The 20500-nt window shown below is 42.2% G+C and overlaps 1 long non-coding RNA gene across 1 annotated transcript; it reads right to left on the reverse strand.

Moving 5' to 3' along the window:
* Positions 1 to 6348: 6348 nt before the first annotated feature.
* LOC149318489 (uncharacterized) lies at positions 6349 to 13011 on the reverse strand. The gene is made up of 3 exons (XR_016280046.1): positions 12761 to 13011; positions 8640 to 8704; positions 6349 to 7979 (listed from the first exon to the last, which is right to left on the reverse strand). It is a non-coding gene; the product is annotated as an uncharacterized LOC149318489 (long non-coding RNA).
* Positions 13012 to 20500: the final 7489 nt, after the last annotated feature.

A 20500-nucleotide genomic window follows, 5' to 3' on the forward strand; every position in this document is an offset into this window, starting at 1 on the left:
TTTTTCATTTCTTGGTGTTACAGCCAGATAAATGACACATGGGGAAAAGAGACTTATGAAGATGAATCCCAAATCTTGGAAAGCAAAGATCAAAATCATTGGGAAAAATAAATCACCAGGAACAGATGACATGCCAATAGAACTGTTACAATCTATAAAGACAGAGTCAATTTCAGTGCTAACAAAAATAATCCAACAAATATGGAACACAAAGCAGTGGCTCACAAACTGGAAACAATCAATATACATCCTACAAGAAAGGAGATACAAAAGATTCCGATAACTAAAGGGCCATTGCACTAATCTCCCACACAAACAAAGTCATGCTTAAAATTCTGCAGCAAAGATTCTAAAATGTAAAGATCTGAACTTTAAAGTGAGGATAGTCTAAGCCATTGTATTCCCCATCACTAAGTACAGATGTGAGAGCTGGACAGTGAAGAAAGCCAACAAAAAGAAAATTAACTCATCTGAGATGAATGCATCTGAGAAAATAGACTGAAGTCTAGAAAAGCTCATGCTGCCAATATCTTTCTTTCAGTTAGTCTCAAAGGTGCTATAAGATCTCTCTACGTACTGATTCTACAGACTAACATGGCTATATCTTTGAATTCATCTGAGATGTGGTGCTGGAGAAGAGTGCTAAGGATACCGTGGACTGCCAAGAAGAGAAACAAATTTGTCCTTTAACAGATGAAGCCCAAACTCTCCCTGGAAGCCAGGATGACTAAACTGAGGCTGTTGAACTTTGATCTCATCACGAATCATTAGAAAAGATGATAATGCCAGGAAAGATAAAGGGAGGTAGGAATAGAGGGAAACCACATGCCTTGTGGATAGACTCAATCAGAGAGAACAAAGAACTGAGTCTGCATTAACTGAGCTGAGCAGTGAGGACAGGATGTCTTGAAGAGGTCTCATTCACAGGGTTGCCATGAGTTAAGGTCAATTTGAGGACTGTTAAACCTGTGTTATGTGTATCAGATGGTGGAGGGAGGCAACAGTGATTGCCTTTCTTTTCCCCTGCAACTTGCAAAAGCAGAGGAACAAGAATATCATGGCAGCAAGGGGACAACCTTACTGCCAGTCACCTCCCTTCTTGTCTCCTTCCATTGTAGCTGTAACTCTGGGTTTTGGTCATGCCAGGAGTCTCCTGTACCACTTCCTAGTCAAGGATAAGGAAAGAAGGGGGAACCAATCAAACCCAAGGTAACATATGGGACTTGTTTTTTTTTGGAGCACAAAGCCCCTGGTCCTTGTGTGCGACCGTGGTAGTCTTATGGGTCTTCTTTCTTTCTCTTCCAGAGCTTTCATATGAATTTCTTTTTCCAGGAAAGGTACATGGACTCTCTCAATCTATTTATTATTCTCCTACCTCTGCAGAGTTTGGAAACAAGATTGGTTCAACTTGTCCATGTATTCCAGTGGTGGCTCTTTGCTATGAAAAGCTCTAAGTGAAACATTTGTGCCACTTATTTGGTTATCACGAATGATAAACAGCATGCAAACTAACTTTCACCATTTCTGTCTTAGCCAATAACACTTTATTTTTGTCTGGTATAAGTAACTTTCTGTATTATCTGTGTGCAATATAAGAGAAATGCACTGAATATGATTCTCGATGGCACCAAATAAATAATAGCATCAATGATAACCAAGAATTTGTTAATCACATCCATACATTTTGTCAACCAAACCTTAGGGGTGTCTAAGGTAATGCATATTGTGTCATTAAGTATATTATATCCAGAGTAGGCATGTTAAATTTCAAGCAAGTCATTAGCTTGCATGAAACACCCTGAGTCTCAGTTTTCATTGCTTAAGTACATTTTAGAGATGAATTGTTATAATGTGTAATTTGATGCTATCCATCATGCCGTGCCGATCAGATGTTCAAAGCGAACGATTTGCTGTTCCAATCTGGCAGTGGATTCATGCAGCTCAAGCTGGTAATTGGAACATATCGTGACACTGTAACTGTGAAAGATCATGAAAAGTGGGCCTTATTTTTGTAAACGATTAATGGCTTTGTCCCATATATCTTCTAAAGCTTGTGCCATAAATTTTTATGAAGCACACGTGCGTGCATGTTTGCAAGCCCCCTCATGTGACTATGTCAGATGTCATTTGCTCTGAAACAGGCTTTATTTATGAAGCTGCTAAGATTACAATCTATGCTGCATCTAGCAATTGATCTACATTTGTGGCCTATTTTTAAAAAAAATTTTTTTTAAAGAAATGCCCTCCTACTATATTTTAGATTTGCAAACCCCATTCTATCATGGCTTTATGAAATTAAGGAAATGAATTGGAAATGCTTGCTTGATGAATTCATTTCTTAATAAGTCTGATGGGTTTATAAGTTGTCATTGTTCTGTAAAACTCAAGATCAGTGTGATACATGTGTTTTCTAGGGTAGGGTTATTTTTTATTGTTTGAAATGAGTTGGAAAAAGTCTGCTAATGCTTAATCAGTTATACAAGTGTCTTTTGCTTCTTGGGGCTGTTGTGATGTATAATGTCATTGATTTGTTCATGCATCACAAATGGTTCAGTTAATGTTTCAAGGAATTAAATAAAAATGAATTAATAGACTATTTTTCTTTTACATGGTTGGCTATCTCTTCAGCCCACCCCAACATTTTTCCAGGTCAGCAAATATTATGCAAAAGCCATTTCACCTTTCATTTCCCAAATACTGAGACCTTGTCCCAAATGTGTACCCAATGACCTCTTAAAATATAAGAGCACCTGTAGGCACATATGCTCCTTAATTTGATGCTGATGTTAGGAGAAGTAGGAAATTATTTAAAGTGACATAGCTTGAAATGACAGGAACTGATGGGTTAGTAGTACTCTAGAGAAGAATATCTTGCTGAGTAATTCATCTGCCTGTTCTGTTAAAGGACTGTGGAATTTTCAACAATTTCTATCATTCTGATGGTACAATGAAAACCATGTGGAAATATGCCTGCCAGAATTCACCCCCTTTCAGCAGGGAGCTTGAAAGGCTATTTCTTTTTATGTGTAGTTTTTTTAAAAAAAAACAGACCAAGACCAAACAGGACAAAGTGCTAATGAAATTAACAGAGGTCTAGGTGAAATGTGATCTGGAATTTGGCCTTTTTGGGACTGGATTTTGCTTAAGGATATACATTGGTTAGCCCCAGTCACCACAGCTTGGAAGGAATGTCTTTTTTGAATTGCAGCTCTTAGTCAACAGGGGATTCTGGGAACTGCAATCCCATAAAGTCATTTTTTTCCCTAGGCTCTGTGAATCACCCATTGCATTTGCTCAGATAATCAGTGGGCATGATTTTAGCCAAGGTGAACAAATGCATGGAACTCAAAATAATTCAGCTCTGAATGGATTGTGTCCATTGTTTATATACTGCTGAATCCTGTTGAAGAGCTTATACTACACAGTGGAGATTGTTTGCTAATCCAAGCTGAAATTGTCTGTTTGTAAAGGAAAGTGCACATAGGCTGGATACACTAGGGAGTCAACGCGATTTCTGAATAGGACTAAAATGGATGGTAAATATTAAGAATTGGAACAACAATAGCAATCAAAGCAGATGGAATACATATGTATACATCTACACCCCCCCCCCCCAAAATACAAATTATCTCTAGAAAGAAACAGACCTGTTCAAAGCAACAAAAGGAGTCACTACTTCTGTAATGGTTTAAGCAGGCCTGTTGCCTTCAATAATTTGTAAAGTGTTAGCATTGTGAATAAACAGTACTTCTTTGAAGATGCCAGCCACAGATGCTGGTGAAATGTCAAGAATAAACATGGCCACATAGCCTGAAAAACCCACAAAAAACTAATAAACAGTACTGGGTTTTTTCTAGTGATGTGCAAGGAATCATCTCTGGCAGCCTTGGACTTTATCGCACACATGTTTGTAAATGTTCCGAGGTCTCAATGTTAACGGAACGGATTTTATCGCATAGCTTCGTTACTGAGACGTTTGCAATGGGTTCTCGTTCCGTTCCATTCGCGTAAAATGTCCCCGACGATTCTCTTCCGTCCTCCCTCCCCAGTAAACGTTATGAGAACGTAAAATCCTCTGTGTGCGATATCCTAGGCATTTCAATTGCATCCCCGTCTGATCCCTGCAGTTGTGACGGGCCATGATATCTTTCCCTTGGCAGTTTCCCTTCCAAGATTTTTAATGACATGTTGCTATATCAAAAATACAGCAGGAATCAGTGTTTGATACCAGAAAAAGATTTGATGGAGGTAGGGTAGGGTTGCCATAATTGTCCGCTTTTACCAGGGAGAAAATGTAGGACAAATTTTAGACCAAACTATAGGACAAATGCAGGACAAAACTCAGCCCAAAATGTAGGACATTTCAGAAAAATGTCCTACATTTTCGGCACAGTTTTCTGAACTGCGCAGAGACGGGATGGTCAGGGCGTCATTGGGATGGGACCTGGCTGTGCGGTGATATCCGTTCATAGCGAGGTCCAAAAACAACAACAGGTCATTGTCTCCGTTAGCGATGTGTGATAGCAATCGTTCTTTTCGCGTTGACATAACGCTAAGAAGACTTAATGCAATAGCGTTCGTCATCAGCCCGTTTCCTGATCTGTCCGCCTTGTTAACAGGAACGGAACGGGAAAACTGTGAGTGCGATAAGGTCCCTTCTTATGGAGACTTTTCCTGTTGTGCACTGCTCAGGCTACATCCTGTTTGCAGCATGGAATCTGCACATTACCAGATAGTTCCAGGTGTGAAACACATTTGATGGGGGGAGGGCGGGCACCTTCACCAACCAAGGCACCTCTGCCCTCAACTCATTGTGACTACTGGTGGGAGTGGAGTGCTGCTGGTGACTGGTAACCCCTACCAGGTTTGACAGAGTTGCTGGCAGTGGGGGCCATGGACTTCTCCTTTTCTTGCTGCCAATGCCTCCATTTACTCCCAGGCAGCAGCCCTGCCAGACTTAGAAAGGGCTGCCAGGTGATGGCAGCACCTTTCCATGATGACAGGAACACTTCCTTTCTGTCTCTTCCCTCCCACTGCCCTGCCCTGCCCTGCCCTTCCTTCTGGGGCGGGGAATGCAAGCCAGGGCAGCAGGAGGAAAAGGAGGGCAAGGCAATCCACTGGGTGCTGGTGGGGGTAGGTGCTCCTACATTTTAAAACCTTGTCCTACATTTTTCCCGGTTTGGAGGTCCTCGGGGATGGCAACCCTATCCGTCCCCGGCGTCCTCCGTCCCTGGCCTGCCTCCTCCGACCTCGTTGTCATCCGTTCCTGGCCTGCCTCCTCCGTCTCTGGCATCCTCTGTCCCTGGCCTGCCTGCGCCATCCTTGGCGTCCTCCCCATTTCCAAGCCTTCCTCCTCCTCCTCTCCATTTCCAAGCCTTCATCCTACTGCCTCGTTCCCCACTGGGTGAGCTTGGGTGGGTCACACTCTCTCAGCCTCCAAGGAAGAGAAGGGCAAACCTCCTCTGAAGAAATCTTGCCCCCCCTCCCCCAAATTCCCATGCCAGGCTGCCCAGGCTGTCGCTTATGTTACAGATGGTTGGCGGGGTATTTTGAAGTGGTGCTACTAGTGGGAATGACAACTGTGCCCCAAAAAAGCGATTACATTGGGGTAAGGAAAAGATCTGGTGTTGTAATGGGAGCAAGGGACCTTTTGGAATCGATTTCCAACACGGAGCAAAGCCGAATCGGAAATCGCTTTAAAGTGCAAGTGGGAATGGGCCCCTAGATAACAGGCCAGAATAGTATTGGCCAAATGGGTAAGGGAAGTGATTAATGCCTCTTGATGTAGTGGTTTGAGTGTCGGACTACAGCTCTGGAGACCAGGGTTCGAATGCTGGCTTGGCCATGTAAACCCACTGGGTGACCCTGGGCAAGCCACAGTCTCTCAGCCTCAGAGGATGGTGTTTCTATTTAGTCCACATCTAATCAGTTTGCTAATCAAAATATCATGGGGGACTTTATTATCAAATGCTTTGCTGCGCTTCAGTGGCACGTCTGAGCCTCAAATGGGAAGACAATATTTCTAGTTACAGTTTAGAGCCTCGGTGCAAATCAAAGAGCAGCCTTTCTCAACCTGGGCACCTTCAGGTAAATTGGACTACAACTCCCATCATTCCAGGAAGTGGTCATATTGAATGACCATCCAATGCTTCTGATGTAACCCGGGTTGGAAAAGGGTAGTTTGGGTTAATGGGGGCAAAATGGCAGCTCTCTAGAATGGGAGTCAGGAGGCAAAGAACTGCAAGGGAAAATACATTTCGTAGAGTAGGATCCCAAGAGTCTGCTTTAACTTTTGCAAATTCATGAATAAAACGTAGGAAATGAGACCATGACTAAGAAAATTCCTGTTAAAATTATTCATTTATTCTTTAAAAAATAAAAACGAAGGCCCTAAATTTGTGACTCCTGCTGGATGCCCAGAGGAAGGCAAAAAACCTCCAGGATCTCTGGCCAATTTTTCCTGGAGGAAAATTCCTTCCCGACCCCAAAAGTGGCGGTCAGTGCAACCCTGGGCATGTCAGAAAGAGCCATATGCAAGCGGTTCACTAGCTACTGATGCTCTCGCCTTCTCCTTCAAAGGTTTTGGGTGGCGACAGCAGTCTGGCCTAGAAAAGGAACTGCAAAAGAATTCGGTTACTGCAATGCTTAATCTTGATCATCTGTAAGAGTTGGGAGGTTTCGAGACAGGTAGCAGCCATTGGACCTTATCACACGAGCGACATCCTATTCAGAAACGGGATTTAAACTAGATTTAATGAATTGGGGGAAAAAGCACCCACAAATGCGTGAGGTCTATCACACGACATTCCTGCAAACCTGAAATAACACGAAAATAAGCTGAAAGTAAAACGGAGAAAAACAGCAGCTTTTTCCTTTCGGGAAGAAATTGAATTAATTACCTGGCTACAGTTTCAGCTAAAAATGGTGCAGTACTTTTAAACATTTAGAACAATGAGCATTTAGCAAACTTTTCAAGTCACTTGACTTGGGTTCCTTACCTGTGATTTCCAGGTGCATTTGGTCAAAGCTGGAATAAAATGCAATGTCAAAATAAAATCACATAAAAATACTTACCTCTCTTTCTTGAGAATTAGGATCAATCATGTACTGCATAGATAAAATACATTACCTGATTCATTCCAAACTTTTAAAGTCACTTGACCTAGGTTTCTTACCTGTGTTTTCCAGGTGCATTTGGCCAAAGTTGGAAAAAAGAGCGCTGTAAAATAAAATAAAATAAGATAAAAAATACCTACCTCTCTTTCTTGAGAATCAGGGTCTATCATGTACTGCATAGATAAAATACATTATGTGATGAATTCCAAACTTTTCACGTCGCTTGATCTGGGTTTCTTACCTGTTCTTTCCAGGTGCATTTGACCTAGAAAAGGAATTGCAAAAGAATTTAGTTACTGAAATGCTTAATCTTGATCATCTGCAAGTGTTGGGAGGTTTCAAGACAAGTAGCAGTAAATGGACCTTATCACACAAGCGACATCCTGTTCAGAAACGGGATTTAAACTAGATTTAATGAATTGGGGAAAAAAGCACCCACAAATGCGTGAAGTCTGTCACACGACATTCCTGCAAACATGAAATAATGCGAAAATAAGCTGAAGGTAAAACGGAGAAAAACAGCAGCTTTTTCCTTTCGGGAAGAAATTGAAATAATTACCTGGCTACAGTTTCAGCTAAAAATGGTGCAGTACTTTTAAACATTTAGAACAATGAGCATTTAGCAAACTTTTCAAGTCCCTTGACTTGGGTTCCTTACCTGTGCTTTCCAGGTGCATTTGGCCAAAGCTGGAAAAAAGTGCGCTGTAAAATAAAATAAAATAAAAATACCTACCTCTCTTTCTTGAGAATCAGGGTCAATGACGTACTGCATAGATAAAATACATTACCTGATTCATTCCAGACTTTTCACGTCGCTTGACATGGGTTCCTTACCTGTGCTTTCCAGGTGCATTTGGTCAAGGCTGGAAAAAAATGCATTGTCAATCATATTGCTGGTCATATTTTTCTGTATAAGTTCTACATGCTTGTTGTTATCCTCATAAACATCTCAACAATGCCAACCTGTGACGATGTTCATTCTGCCTTATCCTTTCAGGCTGGCATTGTAATTTATTGACCTTGCCACCTTACTACCTGAAGCAACTCTCAGAGATACTTATAACACCGAAACCATTAAATATCAGGCACTAAAACCATACTTGTGACTACTCAGAAAGTAACAACAGAAGCCGCTTCTTCTTCATGCAGCATTTCTAGGTTTCTTTTTTTAAAAAATATTTTTATTTATTTTTAATATTAAATTTTTAATTTTTATTGAAATATTTACAAAATTTAAAAAATGCACAATGTCTTCTTGTTTCAACAATTTAGATTGATATTCATACTTTTTCTCCCCCCTTCTTCTGTTTCTATACTGTATCGTTACTATTCTTATCAGCTACAATCTTAAATATTCCCCCGAATAAAGAAATACATGCCTTTATCTCACTATGCGGCCCCTCTTTTGAGTAATTACTAAGAGTGTGCAGAATCTTATCTCTTAAATCCTATGCTAACAAAACCTCTGGTGACAGATTAATTTCCTTTTCGGGATGCAATGTATCTATAATTTTAAACTATACCTGTTTCATGTGTCAAGCTGAAGGAGGCAATCTCACAGTCTCTTTCTTCCATCATTATTGTAGGCCTTGTCAAGATATATTATATACAAATTATAGAATTTTGAAATCGTTTTCCCTTTCCTATCCATTAGGATCAGATCTAATTCCTTCTTGTTTTGTGCTATGCCATATTGTTTAATGTCTTTTTTATATCTCTCATGTAATTGAAAATAGAAAAACCAATGGATGTTGTGCCTTTCTGCTATTAATTCTTCCTTTGTTCTGATCCTTGCCTTTTCCTTTTTAGTATATCTCTATATCTTAGCCATTCTTTTCCTTCTTTTCTCCCCTTTTTCATCAGTGCCTCTTGGAGTGATATCCAATCTGGCATTTGTCTATACATTTTCCCTTTACATATATTCCATACCTTCCATAGGGCTCTCCTTACTATATGGTCTTTGAATTCTGCATTTAATTCCACCTTTCCAAACCAGAGGTGGGCATGCCAGCCATATCTCAAATTAAAACCTTCCAAATCTAACAACTGTTAATCATTTAGGTCTATCCAATTTTCTATCCAATTTAAGCAACATGCGTAATAATACAATCTCAGGTCTGGCATTTCTAGGTTTCTGACAAAGGCATTTTTGTCTCTTTCATTTTTATAAGTCATGCCACTATCATGTTAATTTTATTCCTCATGTGTTTGGAGAAAATATTGAAACAAAGAGGTGCCTTCAAGTCATTTTCGACTTATGGTAACCCTAAAGTGAATTTAAAAGTGTTAGGAGGGGAGAAAAAAAGAAGAGGAGACATGGATATATTGCATCAGGTAAGGAAAAATGGATTATCATTTTGTCTTGCTAATGAAACTTAATGTTTGTATGTCCTGAAGAAGAGGGATATCTGCCCTCATGAATTTCCTTCCAATACCATCTGAACTGAGAACAGCCATATCTCGACTAATATTATCATATATATTTTTCTCCTGTCTGATTCTTAGCATCTTTCCTGAAGAAGAAGCCAGTCAGACTTCAAAACAGGTATTCTGTGCATTTCAATCGTGACAATAAAGGTATCACTGCTTTGTGGGGTTTGGATATTATGGATTCTAACTGGCAGCGAAACCCAAACAAATCATGATCCAATGACATCTCATTAATTTAGCACTAAGATATATTGACTTGAATATCTTCCTTGGTAACAGAAGACAAAATACTTTACTTTCTTCATCCAAATGATTTTAACTTACATCTACCTTTGTTGTCCTACCCCAGGTGTTTTCTCCAAACACACGAGGAATAAAACTAAGTCCTTTGCCTTACTCTGAGTTTTGGGACCTCCCCAGGATCACTCCATTGGACCCCACAGCCAAGCAGGGCTTTGAATCCTGGTCTCCAGGGATGCAGTGCAATGCTCAAACCATTACACCATTCTGTCTCTAAACCCTATCCTTTACTCTTCCCTTTCCCATCTTAAACTCATTGGGGAACCAGGCTCTGCTTTCCCTACTCTTCTCACAGCAAGAGCTTAACTGATGAAATGCAACTGTAGCCAGAACCATAAGCGCATCACAATACAGAGTCATAGCAAGCATCACAGTTGCCATGCTATGACAACGGAAAGCAAGGGAGGGGGGTTTCTGGGTGCATGTAATAAATGGAGACATGCTGGTGGTTGCCAGCTTGGATCGATTTAAAAGTGGATGGACAAATTCATGCAAAATGTAACTGTCAATGGCTAGTAATCATGTTGGCTGTGGACTACAGACACATCTCAATTAAGAAAGTCTCTGACTTATACAAAGTCTTTTTTCACTTGTCCAGTGCATGAGCCCCAGTATAACACAGTACATAAGAAAAGGATCTAGGAGTCTTAGTAGACCACAGGCTAAAGATGAGCCAACAGTGTGATGCAGCAGCTAAAAAAGCCAATGCAATTCTAGGCTGCATAAATAGGAGTTTAATGTTTAGATCGAGGGAAGTCATAGTGCCACTCTATTCTGCTTTGGTCAGACCTCACCTAGAATACTGTGTCCAGTTTTGGGCAAAGCAATTCAAAAAGGAACTTGATGAGATGGAGTGGGCAAAGGGTACTATTATTTGAAGTCAAAGGCTCATGGCCGGCATCCATGATGCTATGTGGCTCTTGTACCTTAAATGGTTGTGTAGAACAGGGAATTTCAGCCACTGTTGTGTCGTGCAACCAGGTAACAAGCAGTGCCTACAAACAAGCCAGGTTTGGTGTGTGTATTCCCTTTATTATTTATTTCCTGCTTGTTGTTGTTATTGTTCATGTTGTTAACCTTGTATCTTGTGGCTAAAGCTATTGCAGCTGCACAGAATGGTTCAGCTGAGTGGTTTCAGGCATCTTTTGGGATCTGGTCCAGAGGAGAAGGTGAGCCACTCAACAGCTCACTGCAAAGAATTTGTCCACCATTTAGAAGATAAAATCGCTCAGATTTGCTCTGACATAGGGGTTTATCACACACGGGAGGCTAAGTGCCCAAATCCTGTGCAGAAACTGGATCTAAATTCTGGGAATATCCTGCAAATTTGAGATCATTTACAGACATATCAGGGGCATTGAGCATTAATCCAACATTAACCTGCACCAATCCATCCAAGTGAACAAAATCAGCCACTTTTTACTTTCGGGATTTTCCTGTGTTGTTCCCGGCCTGCCTGCACTGTTTCTGGCCTGTCTTCTCCATTCCTGGCCTGCCTCCTCCATCCCCATCGTCGTCTGTCCTCGTCGTCCTCTGTTCTTGGCCTGCCTCCTCCATCTTTGGTGTCCTCCATCTCCGCCGTCCTCTGTCCCCAGCCTGTCTGCACCATCCCTGACATCCTCCCCATTTCCAAGCCTTCCTCCTCCTCGCCATTTCCAAGCCTTCATCCTCCTGCCTCGTTCCCCACTGGGTGAGCTTGGGTGGGTCACACTCTCTCAGCCTCAGGGGAAGAGAAGGGCAAACCTCCTCTGAAGAAGTCTTGCCCCCCCTCCACCCCCAAATTCCCATGCCAGGCTGCCCAGGCTGTCGTTTAGGTCACAGATGATTGATGGAAGATTTTGAAGTGGCGGTACTACTGGGAACGACAACCATGCCCCAAAAAAGTGATTACATTGAGGTAAGGGAAAGATCTGGTGTCATAATGGGAGCAAGGGACCTTTTGGAATTGATTTCCAACACGGAGCAAAGCCAAATCGGAAATCGCTTTAAAGTGCAAGTGGGAATGGGCCCCTAGATCAGGGGTAGGCAACCTTTTTGAGTCGGGGGCCAGGTTGCTGTCCCTCAGACAACTGGGGGGCCGAAGCCGGGGGCGGAGCTTCCACCCTCCAGGGGCGGAGCCACATGCCAGGGGTGGAGCTTCCACCTTCTGGGGGTGGAGCCACATGCCAGGGTGGAGCTTCCACCCTCCAGGGGCGGAGCCACACACTGGGGGTGGAGCTTCCACCGAAGCATCATCATCATCATCATCACCACCACCACTATCATTGTTACAGCAGACCTTTGTTACAGCACTTCGGAAAGTCACACTGTCTCACCTTCATAAATAATAAAAATAATGAAATGAAATAAAAAGCAATAATAAAAATAATGAAATACAATAAAAAGCAATAATAAAAATAATGAAATAAAAAAACCAAAAATAAGTGTTATATATTTTTAAAAATTAATGGAAAAAACCCAAGGCAGACCTGAAATGACTCACCTTTCCACCTCCTCCCCCTCTTTCTCCTCCTCCTCCTCCTCCTCTTTCTCATTGAAAGGGCATTTTGCAGAAAGAACACCCAGGGCAAGTAGTAATAATAATAATAATACTAATAAAGTTACAAGCAAGGAAATTACTAAAATGCAATTGAAAATAAACTGCAGCAAGCATGCACACAGTTTCAACCCAGAAAAGCCACAAGTTGGTGAGAGAGCATTTTGCAGAAAGAACACCCAGGGCAAGTAGTAATAATAATAATAATAATAATAATAATAATAATAATAAAGTTACAAGCAAGGAAATTACTAAAATGCAATTGAAAATAAACTGCAGCAAGCATGCACACAGTTTCAACCCAGAAAAGACACAAGTTGGTGAGAGAGCATTTTGCAGAAAGAACACCCAGCTAACCCCCTCCCCCAATGAACCAACCTCTCGCCTTGCTGTGGCTGCAGCTGCTGCTCTGGCTCCCTTTCTCCCTCGTTCTGTACTCCTTCCTTCTGCCTCTCCTCCTTTCCCTGCTCTTAGGGAGGAGGAGGAGGAGGGTGGAGGGCGAGGTGGAGCCTGCTGCAGGCCTGCTGCAGCCCCTGGAGCCCTGTTGGAGTGCTCCAGGGGCTGCACCGGGCCTACTAGATGGGCGCCGCCATTTTGTTTTTCAAAATGGCGGCCGAAGTCTCGCGTGACCTTTGCCATCCTGAGGTCACGCGAGACTTCGGCCGACATTTTGAAAAACAAAATGGCGGCCGGAGTGGCCCGAAAACGGGGGAAATCGGCGGCAATCGGCGGCAGGACTGCGCAGGGGCCGGTAGGAAGGGTAGTGGTTTGAGTGTCGGACTACAACTTTGGAGACCAGGGTTCAAATGCCGGCTTGGCCATGTAAACCCACTGGGTTTCTCAGCCTCAGAGGATGGTGTTTCTATTTAGTCCACATCTAATCAGTTTGCTAATCAAAATATCATGGGAGACTTTATCAAATGCTTTGCTGCGCTTCAGTGGCATGTCTGAGCCTCAAATGGGAAGACAACATTTGTAGTTACAGTTTAGAGCCTCAGTGCAAATCAAAGAGCAGCCTTTCTCAACCTGGGCATAGGGATGCCATATCCCAGTGGTCCCCGGGACAAACCCGCTTTTGGGCCCCACCTGCCTGCCCCGGTCCGGTTCCCCCCAACCCCAGCCTTTGTCCCGGCTCCGGGCCCCCGCTCATGCAGCCATTGCTGTGGCCGCTAATGCGGCTGGCCGCCAACCCACCTCCTCCTCCTCCTCTTCTTGGGCAGCGCTGCCCTCCTCCTCGCCAGCGCTGCTGCCGCCGCGCCACCCGCAGTGGGGCTTTCCCGCCCGTGCGCGGGGCTATGACATAGGAGCTCGTCCCCTTGGGCCAGCCGGCCATTGGCCAGCTGGCGAAGGGGACGGGCTCCTCTTCCCTTGCGCACACCGTCCCGGCTGCAGCATGGCCAGCGGCAGCGCGTGCGCATCCCCCACTTGTGCACCCTCACGTGGGGCTTCCCAAGGAGCCCTTGCGCCAAGGAGGAGGGGGAGGATGAAGAGGAGGAGATGGGGAGGATGAAGAGGAGGACGTGGGGAGGATGAAGAGGAGGAGGTGGGGAGGATGAAGAGGAGGAGATAGGGAGGATGAAGAGGAGGAGGAGGTGGAAAAGTGAGTCAGTGGCCATTTCAGGTCTGCCTTGGGTTTTTTTTTTTATTACAGTAATTTTTAAAATTATAAAATACTTATTTTTTGTTTTTTTATTTTATTAATTTTTATTATTGCTTTTTTATTTTATTTCATTTATTTTTATGATTGCTTGTTTTTATTTTATTTTATTAATTTTATTGCTTGTTTTTATTTTATTTTATTAATTTTTATTATTGCTTGTTTTTATTTTATTTCATTAATTTTATTATTGCTTGTTTCTATTTTATTTTATTAATTTTTATTATTGCTTGTTTTTTATTTTATTACAATTTTTATTATCAAATATATACACCCCTGCCTTGTTTTTTTTCATTATTTTTTATTATTAAATATATGCAAGTGCATTTTCTGTGTATTTATGTCGCTTTGAATGCTAACAAGTCTGCCTTTCCTGGACAATTATAGTGATGATGATGATGATGATGATGATGATGAGAATGATGGTGATATTGATATCAACAAACCTCTGAGGCACGGCCAATGTAACTTGCAGTGATTTTTACAAACTCACGCGCAGTGAAGAAAAACCACAGTCCCTTGACCAAGTACACACTTCTGAGAAGTAAAGTTGAACCTGAGGGCAAGTACATTTCTGCCATCTGTCTAGGAATAATGCCAAAATGTCTTCCATTTTGATCATGCCTAAAAACATGCATTTATATTAACATTTTTTTTAAAAACCTCAATTTTTTGCGCGTCCTCCATTTTTATAAAAATGTGTCCTACATTTGTCCTACATTTGTCCCAGTTTGGAGGTCCTGACTTATGGCAACCCTACTTGTCACCCCTTTCCAGCCCAGCAAACAGCTCTGCCAGTCCCAGAAGGGGCTGCTCAGCAGCATCAGGATCCTACCCTCACCAGTGGCTCCAGTGAACTGCCTGGCCCTCCCTTCCCTTTCTGTGCCCTGCCTTGTGCTCTCTACCTTAGAGGGAAGCATAGGGCAGGGCAGCAGGTGGGAAGTGAGGTCCAGGTGGATGGTGGCATGCCAGACATTTGGGAAGGGTGGTGCTGCTGCAACCGCCTCACAGTCTCTTCCAGGTCTTCTCAGGCTGCTGGCTGGGTGGGAAAGGGAGGGGATGGTGGTGACAGGGATGGCCACAGACTCCTTTCCTTTCCTCCTTTTGTGGTCCGGCCAGCCCCAGAAGGGGTTGCCAAGTGGCAGCAGCACCCCAAGCCAACCAGCAGCCACAGTGGGCGGATGGCAGAGGTGCCCTGGTTGGTGGCATGGGTCAACTGGGGTATGTGTTAGGTAGCTTGGCTGAGATGGGGAAGGTGGTGAGATGGTCAGGAGGGGGAGGGCGGGCAGCAAGTGTACCTCCCTGTCTGCTGCTGCTTCTCCTTCACTCTCCCCCTCCTTCCTCCCATTCTTTACCCATGGTGTCTACCCTGAGGTGGCTGTCTACCTGGGTGTGACAATATGAATGACAACTAGTGACATCACTGACTGCAGATACCAGGCATCAGAGTAATAGAGCTGGACATCATGAGCATATTGGTAATACTTGACTCCCCAATCCTCAGACATCCTCTCAGCAGTTTCATATATATGTTAAACAGTATGGTGGACAAAACAGATACATCTGGGCCAAAAGGCCAAACAGGATTCCCTGAGCACACCTGTCCAGGACTGGAGGCATTGTAAAACAGATCCTCTGAGTCTCATCCCAGCAAGATGGCCCAGAAATATAACATACTTAATGGTAATGAAAGCTACTGAATGGTCTAGCAGAAACAACAGGGACATACTCCCTTGTCCCTTGGACACCATCCGCTGCCTACATACAGTAACCCTGAAGCTAGACTGATGTAGATTCAGGAAATCCATCTGATTTAGAAATTCTGCTGAGAGGCCACCACATTCTCCAGTACATTGCCCTAAAAAAGGAATATTGAAGGCTGAGTTGTAATTATCTAGTATAGTGTACCTGTGTGTGTGTGTGTGTGGTGGGGGAGGGCTCTTACATAATTCCTTTGGGGACTTTAACTACTCCCATTATCCACACAGCCAGTGCCTCTCAGTTCCTTACAATGAGCCAGGAGGGACAAGGTGTTGTGACTCTTACCTCTCCTAGTACAGACTACTTTTGTGTGTGTGTATGTGCCTTCAAGTTGTCTGTCAGTTTATGGCAAGGAATATTCAGAGGTAGTAAGGAGTAATAATTAGGGGTAGGTGCGCATTAATTCATGTGTGCACATAGACACACAAACACACATGGGATAAGGGAATAATTTCCATGTTATGCATGGACTACAATTTTCCCTATTTTTGCAATATTGTTTTCCTCATTATTAAATTACCACACTGGTCTTCTGCCATCTGGTATTTTTCCAGTCAGGTGACTTTATAAAGCTTGTTCCTCCCTTCCCCAGTAGGCTGTGGTTTATGATTATTAATGGCCAATAGAAAAACTGTATCTAAATGTTATATCTATTTGCACATGAGAAAACTGGGTTACTCCTTCTACCCAAGATATTTTGCACAGGTATCGTAGTGCCTTGGTTCTATCTGTCTAAGTTCTAAGGACTTAAAATCAAGGTTTTCTGTTTTAAGTCTTCTGAATGCAGTTTTGCATGTCATGAGAATTTATGCTTAGTTCATAAGACTGGAAAGCATATAAACCCAAAGAAGTCACACAGTGGGGAAAATTTATACAGACAGCCTACAGTTTAAAGTTCTTCAAAAGTATTACCCCTTGTGAACCTTTTTAATGTCTCAGGATAACTATTTAACAACAGATAATTCTAGAAATACATTTTACCTCAACAGAGATGTTTAAATATAATGAAGACTGTGTTGTAAATTCTTTTAGAAAGAAGTAGGTAGAATGCTTTGCCTATGCATTTCTCTTGCTCTATGCATGTAGCAATGATTTAAAAAAAAAAAAACTTCACACCATACTTTTCTCACTCAATTTAAAGTTCTGTCCACAAGTCACTGAAGATAACTGTATTAAATAGATTTTAGAGTAATTAAACAGACTTAAATTCTATGCCTCCATTTTAAATTCTATGTGATTTGCAAATTTTAGAGGCTCAGCATTTCAATCTATTATAAATAGTTTAACATTCATTTGGAGAACGGCTGGCTTTTTTTGGCTCCGACTTGGCCACCTACCAACTAGATTAAACCAGGATATAATTTCCCAGTGGAGAGGGGAAAATTGTTTACCTGGAAAATATCATAAGCAATGGAATATTGAGAATCGATCAATCATAATGTGCAGGCAGAAACAAAAAACTTGGGATAATTGCAGGATTCACTATTCAAGAAAACAACTTTTAATTACTTTTACAAGAGCTTACAATGAATCAATCCTAAACCAAAAATGCAGGGCAGGAAAAACATTAAAATAGTATGAACACTGTTTGAGTGAAGACATTTTAAATAAGGAGTAGGAATCATACAGTTCCCTAGATGTTATTGGACTACAAAAACCATCAGCCCCTACATAGCCTGTGGTGAGAAATGCAGGAAGCAAACTTTTTTGTAGATGGCAAGATAGCATTAAAAGAGGTAGGAGCAATAATAATAATAATAATAATAATAATAATAATAATAATAAAAAATATCCTTCCTCTCCAGTTGGATTGAGGCAGTTTACAACATTAAAACAGCATTAAAATACATTAAAATACAAAACAATCATTAATATCATAAAAGCCCTAGAACCCAAAGACCCACCCACCCACCCTCAGATTTAAATGACAATTCAAGCCAAATACCAATCAAGCATATGGGCAGTTGATGGAACAGTCAAATTAATCTGGGAAGGCCTGCTGCAAGAGATCTGTCTTGACCACCTTTTTGAAGCAGTCAAGTTTGGTAATATTCCAGATCTCCTCTGGCAAGTCACTCCATAGTTTAGGGGCAACAGAAGAAAAGGTCCTTTGAGAGACTGTAATAAGCCTAATTTTTATTGGCTGCAACAAGTTTTTACCTGAGGATCTAAGCATGCGGAGAGGATTATATGGGAGAAAGCGCTCCTGTAGAAAGGCTGGGCCCAAGGCATGAAGGGCTTTAAAGATCATAACCAACACTTTGTACTGTGCCCGGAAACTAATGGGCAGCTAGTGGAGGGATTTCAAAACAGGTGTTATATGTTCACTCCTAGAGCTCCCAGTGACCAATCTGGTTGCCATGTTTTGAACTAGTTGAAGTTTCCAGACTAGGCACAAGGGTAGCCCCATGTAGAGCGCATTACAGAAATCAATCCATGAGCAAGAGAGAGCAGAGGAGCTGAACCAAATCTCCCTCTAACACTCCAACTGTTGAATAAGGGCTTTAAACCCAATACCAGAAAAGTGAAGCCAAGCTCCCAACAGCACCAAAACAGATTCCTACAGTATATGAAGGGCAAATAGAACACATAGCCACAATGATCCAATTCTCCTTTCCTTGATCAAAACAATAGCTACTGAAAACTAAAAGGTGGGATTAATAGATAGATAGTTGCTGCATGACTTATATTACTGCACATGGCTTTTGAATAGCAACAACATCGGGAAGAAGCAGCTTTGATGACACTCATCACACATTGCCTCCGACCTTTAGCTGCCCTGTCTCCAGCAGTGCATCCCTTTTCCTTCAGTTGTGCAGTTGTGTAATTTCAGTTGGGCAGCTGTGTAATTGCCAGTCTCATGATGTCACACTATCTCTACCTCCCCTCTGTCCCCCCTTCCCCTTGCTATTTTGAAGTACCCTGGTTACCTTTTCCCCCTGTTTGTTTTTCTTTCTTTTTTACTTCTATGGAGCAGTGGAGCTCTGGAAATGCATGGAAAAAGGGTGAACAAACCAAACTAAACCAAAAATCCTTAAAGGTGTGATGGGTAGGGAATAAGGTAGTGAGGTAGGTTTAAGGGAGGGTCAGGAAGACACCATGATGGGAGCCATAGCCCTGGACATGCGACTGACTGAGGTGTCATGATGGCTGGATAGAAAGAGGTAGATTGCCATTTTATTTTTCCTAGTGTGATTGCTAAGAGGACAGGACTGGTACATTACAGAGCTGCAACTGCTTCTTATTCAATAAAGCTACATATTCACCATTTAGCACCATTGCCATGATTCTAAATGGTTCCTCACCTAGTTTAACAGAGAGCCACTGCATCGAGTGATGGAGGTCTGTTTTGCTGGTTGTTGGAGTGCAGCAGGATGTTTCAAGCCCCTTCCTACTAGCAAGTGAGTTGTGACCATTTGTATCAGGATCCTTGTTGCAATTCCTCATTGAAGCATCAGTTGCTGGAGGAAGGGGGCTAGAAAGCTGGGCCAAAACTAATAAAATGAATTTCAACAAGGAGAAATGTAAGACACTGCACTTAGGCAGAAAAAAATGATATGCATAGATATAGGATGGGGATCACCTGGCTTGACAGCAGTACATGTGAAAAGAATCTAGGAGCCCTAGTAGACCACAAGTTAAACATGAATCAACAGTGTGATGCAGCAGCTAAAAAGGCCAATGCAATTCTAGGCTGCATTAATAGAAATATAGTGTCTGGAATATGGTGTCCAGTTCTGGGCACCACAGTTCAAAAAGGATGTTGACAAGCTGGAGTGTGTCGAGAGGAAGGTGACCAAACTGGTGAAGGGTTTGGAAACCATGCCATATGAGGAAAGACTTAGGGAGCTGGAGAAGAGAAGAAATGATATGATAGCCCTGTTTAAATATTTGAAGGAGCATCATATTGAGAATGGAGCAAGCTTGTTTTCTGCTGCTCTGGAGAATAGGATCTGGAGCAATGGATTCAAACTACAGGGAAAGAAATTCCAGCTCAACACTAGGAAGAATGTCCCCACAGTAAGAGCTGTTCGACAGTGGAACATACTTCCTTGGAGTGTGGTGGAGCTCCTTCTTTGGAGATTTTTAAACAGAGGCTGTTTTTAAAGGGATGCTTTGATTCTGTGTTCCTGCATGGCAGGGGGTTAGACTGGATGGCACATGTTGTCTCTTCCAACTCTATGATTCTAAATGCCATCCTGTTGTGTCCTGATTGGCAGCCAAACAGATCTCCATTGTTTGATGTGGCTGCTAGCTGTTAATGTAGGTTTGTGGGGTTAGACTAGTAGAAGTTACTTACTTACACATTTATTATTAATTCGATGATCTTGGTGAGAATAAAAAGGTTGATATTCAGCACTAAAATTTGTGAAAGTGGAGGGAACCAAAACCTGTGCTGTAGCAGCATGCTATAGCCCTTCTGTTCCTGCTCCTCACTCCCTCTTGCTCTTGTTGCTACCCATCCTGCTTCACATTTCTCACATCTACATGGGGTGAAAAAACAAAAGGCCAACAGGGAACAGGTGTGTGTGGGGGAATAGTATAACATAACCCTCATATGATTTCCAGGAAAATATCATACAGTTATTGTACATGACATTGAAAAGTAAGATGCTTTACATTTGAGACGTGAGTGATTTTTTAAAAAGCTGTAACTAATGTATTTAATATCAATACATGAGTATAGTACCAGTGTCTTC

This window comes from Sceloporus occidentalis, unplaced genomic scaffold, assembly GCF_023333645.1.
Source record: "Sceloporus occidentalis isolate IW3139 unplaced genomic scaffold, rSceOcc1.0.p SCAF_2, whole genome shotgun sequence".
Lineage (NCBI taxonomy): Eukaryota > Metazoa > Chordata > Lepidosauria > Squamata > Phrynosomatidae > Sceloporus > Sceloporus occidentalis.